This window comes from Urocitellus parryii, chromosome 9, assembly GCF_045843805.1.
Source record: "Urocitellus parryii isolate mUroPar1 chromosome 9, mUroPar1.hap1, whole genome shotgun sequence".
Taxonomy (NCBI): Eukaryota; Metazoa; Chordata; class Mammalia; order Rodentia; family Sciuridae; genus Urocitellus; species Urocitellus parryii.
This window is the reverse complement of record NC_135539.1, coordinates 36,319,498-36,326,866: the sequence shown is the minus strand read 5'-3', so window position 1 is coordinate 36,326,866 and position 7,369 is coordinate 36,319,498. Positions and strand designations below refer to the sequence as shown.

At 41.2% G+C, this 7,369-nt stretch overlaps 1 pseudogene; it reads left to right on the top strand.

Moving 5' to 3' along the window:
• The first annotated feature begins 3,328 nt into the window (after window positions 1-3,328).
• Window positions 3,329-4,105, top strand: LOC113195608 (enolase-phosphatase E1 pseudogene; annotated as a pseudogene).
• The last annotated feature ends 3,264 nt before the right edge of the window (window positions 4,106-7,369 follow it).

The following is a 7,369-nucleotide window of genomic DNA, read 5'->3' as shown; positions in this document are numbered from 1 at the left end:
GCCCTGGCAGGGGACAGACATGTGCCCTCACCAGAACACTACCAGCACCATTTAGAAATAAATTTCTTTCTTCCATCTAACAGTGTTGTTTTCTTTTAGGATCAGCTTCCAGGGCCTGGCCAACAAGACTGTCTCCTCCCAATTCCTGGCCTGACCCCACCAGCCCCAGATTCTGACCTCCCCGACTCCTTCATGTCTAGGTGGTGTCTCCTGTGATGCTCCCTACCCCCGTTATAGGAAAATCCCTGAACTTGCAGGAGTCAGCACAGCTGAAGGATCAAAATAAACACACAGACTTCATTAGAAAGTAGCTTCCCTGGGCTGGGATTGTGGCTTGGTGGTAGAGCACTTGCCTAGCACATGTGAGGCACTGGGTTCCATCCTAAGGTGAAACCACAACAGCCCCTCCCACTGCTGAGCTGCCAGAGATAAAGGTGTCCTCACACATTACTCCCAAGCAGATAATGGAGTTTCTCTGTACAGAAAAGTGACCAACCCAGGGGAAAAGAAGACTTCCATTCACCTGTGGGTGCCCACCATGGTCCCATGAGTGTGGGGTGATCCTGCTCTCTGGTGGCAGCATGTAGAACTGCACCATTGACACCTGTTCATTCCTTGCAGAAACATCCTCTGAGCTGGCTAGGACTCCAGCCAGTCCATTTAAGAGCTCTGTAGGTTTGCAATCAAAGGAGGACAGGCACACATTTTATTAAAGGCAATTACTTCTGAGAGGAGAACAAAGGGATGCGGGAGGTAATGATGAGGGACTACCTGAAGACCCGAATCAGGACAGTCCCTATGAGATATTTGACAAATTCGAAGGGTGGCTTCTTGGCTGGAGGGACCAAGCTCACATAGCTGGGTTTTGTCCTTGGTGGCTATACAGGCTGTAGAGCTGGGCTCCTGAGGTCCTGTATCCTCATTCTAGGCTGAGTGGCAGGCTGTGTCCTTCTCTGTGTGTTCCCGGAGCTCTGGGCTGGCTGTGCTCTGTAGCCTAGGTTTGCCTCTCCTTGGGTGCAGGGGTCTGGGTTGGGGTCTTGGGATCTGTGCTCTTTGGCTCTGATGCTGAAGTTAGGCTCAGAGATGAGTACCCTGGCAGGCAGGGATGGGAATAAGATAGAAGCTTGGGGACAAAACCATGGGAGATGCTGGGATGGCTAGGGCAGCAACCCTGTCCATCCTGACGTCAACCTCCCACCCATGTGCTGGGCTACGTCTGCAAATTCCATGGTTAGTGAGGACAGAGGGTTCCCTGAGGTCACATGGGGAGGACCCATGAGGGCTGTTCCTGAGTACCTGCCCCTTAGGAGCTGGAGGCATGGGGAAAGCAGAAGACGAGGAAGGTCTCCCCCTTCTCACTGACGCCACAGTCAAGTCCCCAAATAGACTTGAAGACAATGATTTTCAGAGATGGGACCTATGTCAAGGAGATTCCTGTGCCACCCCTACATGGGGCTGTCCTGGAGAGAGGTCCAGAGACCTCTCTCTCTGGAGGAGATGGACTGGGATAGGGAGTGGGGTTGGCTGGTGCCCCCTACTCTATGCAGACAAGGCTTTGGGAAGCCTGGAGGGGGACTGGGAGTCCAAGGGCGCTGGAGAACACTCACAGATCGGAAGTGAGACAGTGCATCTAGAGCTATGTCCCTCTGGCTGCTAGAGCAAAGTACCCTCAGCTTGGTGACTTTATAAACATTTATTTTTCCCAACTCCGGAGGCTGGGAGGCTGAGATCAGGACTCTGAGGAGGACCCTCTTCAGGTTGCCCTTTGCCAACTTTCCAGTGTGTCCTCACACTGTAGCATGTGGTGAGGGAGTTCTCTGGAGTTGTGCTTATAAAAGTGCCTATCTCATTCATGGGGACCCCATCTTATCAAAAGACCCCCCTTTTAATGCCATCACATTGCAGGTAGGTTTGAATTTGGGATTCATTGCAAATGTTCATTTAGTTCTTCTCAGCAAAAGAAACGATCTGTGAGGTGAACAGAGAGCCTACATCCTGGGAGTAAATTTTTACCCCTCACACATCGGATAGAGCACTAATCTCTAGGGTATATAAAGAACTCAACAAGCTAAGCAACAACAACAACAACAAAAAACAAATAACCCAATCAACCAATGAGCCAAGGACCTGAACAGACATTTCTCAGAAGAGGATATATACTCAATCAACAAATATATGAAAAAATGTTCATCATCTCTAGCAATTAGAGAAATGCAAATCAAAACTACTCTAAGATATCATCTCACTCCAGTCAGAATGACAGCTATTATGAAGACAAACAACAATAAGTGTTGGAGAGGATGTGGGGAAAAAGATACACTCATATATTGCTGGTGGGACTGCAAATTGGAGCAGCCAATATGGACAACAGTATGGAGATTTCTTGGAAATCTGGGAATGGAACCACCATTTGACCCAGTTATCCCTCTCCTCAGTCTATACCCAAAGGACTTAAAAACAACATACTACAGGGACACAGCCACATCAATGTTTATAGCAGCACAATTCACAATAGCTAAACTGTGGAGCTAACCTAGATGCCCTTCAGTGGGTGAATGGATTAAAAAAATATGGCATATCTACACAATGGAATTTTACTCAGCATTAAAAAAGAACAAAATCATGGCATTTGCAGGTAAATGGATGGCGTTGGAGAAGATAATGCTAAGTGAAGTTAGCCAATCTCAAAAAACAAATGCGAAACATTTTCTCTGATAAAAGGAGGCTGACTTATAGTGGGGTAGGGAGGGGGAGCATGGGAGGAATAGATGAATTCTAGATAGGGAAGAGGGGTGGGAGGGGAAAGGTAGGGCGCAGGGGGTTAGCAAGGATGGTGGAATGTGATGGACATCATTATCCAAAGTTCATGTATGAAGACATGAATTGGTGTCAACATACTTTATATACAACCAGAGGTATGAAAAATTGTGCTGTATTCTTGTAATAAGAATTGTAATGCATTCTGTTGTCATTTATTTTAAAAATCAATAAAAAACAAGACTCTTCTGAATGCAAAAATAAAATAAAATAAAAATACAGAACAAAAAAAAAAGAATGACACAGAGCCTAGAAGACATAAAAGAAAATGTGGATAAATCTGACTACACTGAGATTTCAAAAACCAACGTGGCAGGTCTGGGCCTGCTTCTCTGCCCGGTAGAGTTCTGGCCCCTGGATGCCGGTCCTGTCAACTAGTCCACGGAGGTATCTTTTCCTGCGTGCTTCAGGCCCCACTGGGTGGCCAGCTCCGAGATTGCTGCGGGGCTATGGGAAGCCCTCCACCCTCCCTACCAGCATTCCGATTTCCATGGTAACATCTGGGAGGGAAATGGTCGTGTTTTCGGTGCCCACTGAAGTCACTGTGATCTTGTTAGATATCGGAGGTACCACAACCCCGATTGCTTTCGTGAAGGACATTTTATTTCCTTACATCAAAGAAAATGTTAAAGAGTATCTGCAGACACATGGGGAAGAAGAGGAGCGCCTGCAGGATGTCAATCTTTAGAGGCTGAAGAAGATGCCCACCTGGATGGGGCTCTTCCCATCCCTGCAGCATCTGGAAATGGGGACGATGAACTACAACAGGTAATCCAGGCCGTCGTAGATCATGTGCGCTGGCAGATGTCTCTGGACCCAAAGACTACAGCACTCAAACAACTGCAGGGCCACAAGTGGAGGGCAGAACTCACAGCTGGACCATGAAAGCAGAGTTCTTTTGAAGATGCAGTTCCAGCCGTCAGGAAGTGGAGAGAAGATGGAAGGAAGGTGTCTATCTATTCTTCTGGAAGTGTAGAGGCTCAGAAACTATTATTTGGGCATTCTGCAGAGGGAAGTATTCTTGAGCTTTTTGATGGTCACTTTGATACCAAAATTGGACACAGTGGAGAGTGAGAGTTACAGAGAGATTGCAAACAGCATTGGAGGCTCAACCAACAACGTCTTGTTTCTAACAGATGTTCCTCCAGAGGCCAGTGCTACTGAGGAAGCAGGTGTGCATGTAGCTGTGGTGGCGAGACCTGGCAATGCAGGATTGACAGAGGATGAGAAAACTTCCTACAGCCTCATCACATCCTTCATTGAACTCCACCTGCCTTCCTCTGCATAGAGGAAGACTTCCATAGAAGACCAAACTGTTTCTCAGAGTTGTCCCCCTAATGTCTAGTTTTATTCTAATGGCAAAGTAACTTACTTCTATACGTACCTATGTATGCAAGTAGATGTATGTGTATGCTCATTAATTTTCATGGGCACATAAGTGAGGAAAAAAAAGTCTTAAGTTCAGTGAAGAAACTTATTTAAAGATGCTGTATATATAGAAATAGTTTGAGACCCTAACACTAACCCACAATGAGGGCAAAGTGTAGTTGATGGAAGAATACAGATCAAATGTGTTATGACTATCAAATCCTATACCAAAATGGGAACTTAGACTTGAAAATTATTCAGAGTCCTATTATTTTAAATACTGGAAATACTTCAGAGACATTCTTAACAATTCATTGCCCTTGTTTAATGGTGAGTTAGAAAAGTTACAATAGCTGTATTTCATATAATAAAGATAAAAGATAAAGATATTTGTTTCTGCTCCAAAAGAGCAAAATAAGGAAAGAAAATTCACCTGAGTCTTGATCAGTCAAGTATTTGTTACTGAAGAAGAAACTTACTAATCATGTGGCACCCATAGCCGGCATTTGCCTTATCAATGAAAAAACGTATGCAGATATAATAGCTAAAAACGAAATGTGGTTCTTAATGTCCAACAAAATGATTATAATTCTGCTGGTTGTTATCAGTTGCCTTTCTAATTTTATCTTCACACAGTTTAAGAATATATATTAATTGCTACTTTCTATTTTTTAAAATAAAGTTTTGCTGAAATTAGTTCATAACACCCAGAAGCACCTTAATATGTAATATTTTCCTCTTAAATGTGAGAAATGTAAATTTTATAACAGCATTATTTATCCTGGCTCAATTCTTAGGATTCTAAGGCAGTTTTAGGTTGTGATTAATAAAAGCATTCTCTTCTTTCAGTTTTAAAAAAAACCAACATGGAAAAAAAATCCATAAACAACACCAACATACAATTAGAAAAAAAGATTTATAATGCCTATTACAGATTAGGTTGAATTTACTTAATGTGCCAATTAAGTGACTTATCAATAAGACCCCAAAATAAATAGGAAAAGTGAGCAGAGAATATGAATAAATGGTGCAAAATATGCAAATGGGCATATACAAATGAAAGAAAGTTCAACTTTAGTCATTAGGGTTGTAGCTCAGTGGTAGAGCACTTGCCTAGCATATGTGAGGCCCGGGTTCAATCCTCAACACCACATATAAATAAATAAAAATAAAAGTATAAAAAGAAGTTATTGATTAAAAATGGATATCACTTTTCTACTTGATTATCAATATGTTGGTGAAGGTGGAGAAATAAATACTTTCATGTGTTCCTTGTGGAATAATCAATTGGTACAATAACTATGAAGAGCTACAGGCTAATAACTAACAAAATAACAATTTCCAATGCATACACCCTTGACCTAATAATTGTACATATGCCAGATAATCTATGGGAAAGGGTTTTTATTACAGTGTTGGTATAACAGGTTAAGCTTATAAACAATTTAAAAGCCCCTACTAGGGGACTTATTAAATAATTATGGCATCTACATAAAAAGGCATGTGATGCAATCCTGGTTTTAAGAAAGGAGGTTTTCTCCATAGTAAAAAGGCAGAATAGCACAGTCTGCAGGCTGCACAACATAATGGTTTAAAACATGGACTTGGGATCCACATTATCTCAGTCTAAGTCCTGTTCCTACTTAGTGGCTATATGGTTGTGGGCAATTAGCCAATGTCTTTGTGCCTTCGTGGTGATAATAGTACCTATGCAGTAAGGTTATTATATTGAATGAATTAAGATTTCTTTACTGCCATGAAACGGTTTTGGGTAGATAATAAATGCTAAGGGTTTGTTGAAAGACTAAAATACAGTGATGTAAAATGATTTCCAGCATACATTGCTAAATGGAAGAAAACATAAGCATAATTGTTTGGGGACACTGCTGGTATTTTGTGAATGAAAAATCATAACATGTACATGTGCATGATATTTTGCATACAGTTGGATATCTTTTTTATAATTTCTTAGTTGTAAATGGACACAATACCTTTATTTAATTTATTTCTTTAATGTGGTGCTGAGGATCAAACGCCATAGGCGAGTGCTCTACCACTGAACCACTACCCCAGCCCCAGTTGGATATCTTTGTAAGAGAAAGTATGGTCCTCATAAAAGCTATTACCTCAGACTGGAGTTGCGGCTCAGTGGTAGAGCGCTTACCTAGCGTGTGTGAGACACTGGGTTCATTTCTCAGCACCACATTTATACAAACAAATCAATAAAGGTCCATCAAGAGTGAATTTTAAAATGTGGCATATATATACACAATGGAATATTACTCAGCAATAAAATAGAATAAAATCATGGCATTTGTAGGTAAATGGGTAGAGTTAGAGAAGATAATGTTAAGGGAAGTTAGCCAATACCAAAAAAAAAAATGCCAAATGTTTTCTTTGATATAAAGAGGCTGATTCATAATGGGATAGGGAGACCATGGGAGGATTAGATGAACTCTAGATAGGGCAGAGGGGTTGGAGGGGAAGGGAGGGGAGGGGGCATGGGGTAATTAATGATGGTTGAATGTGACGATTATTATTGTCCAAAGTACATGTGTGAAGACACGAATTAGTGTGAATATACTATGTATACAACCAGAGATATGAAAAAATTTGCTTTATATATGTAATAAGAATTGTAATGCATTCTGCTGTTATATATAAATTTTAAAAATAACAAAAATAAAAGTCCATCAATAACTTTTAAAAAAAGCTATCGCCTCTGGGTCTTTGTTGTCCTCCCACCCTGGTATTGGGGATCAAACACAGGACTTAGCACATGCTAGGTCAGTGCTGTACCCCTGAAGTACATCCCAAGCCTGTCCCTGTGTAAGTTTTGAGGTGGAGGGGCATAGTACATTTCTATATACTTTGTATTTTGAGCCAGGTATTTCATATTTTTTAAAGTGAACACTTAAAATAGTTAAGAGTATGACAATATGGAATATTTGTATAATTCTATATTGAATGAGACCAGCAATATATAAAACCATAGATTCCCCAATAATATAGTTCCTTCAGCAAATTGGCAAAGATTTGAACATAGAAAGACTCTTTGGGGTTTTTGTTTTTTTCTTTCTTTTGAGTATTTTCCAGGGATAATAACAATAACGAGGATGATGTCCACTCTTCTTAACTAAACAAATCTAGACACTCTTTTTAAAAAACGGCTTCATGGAGGTAT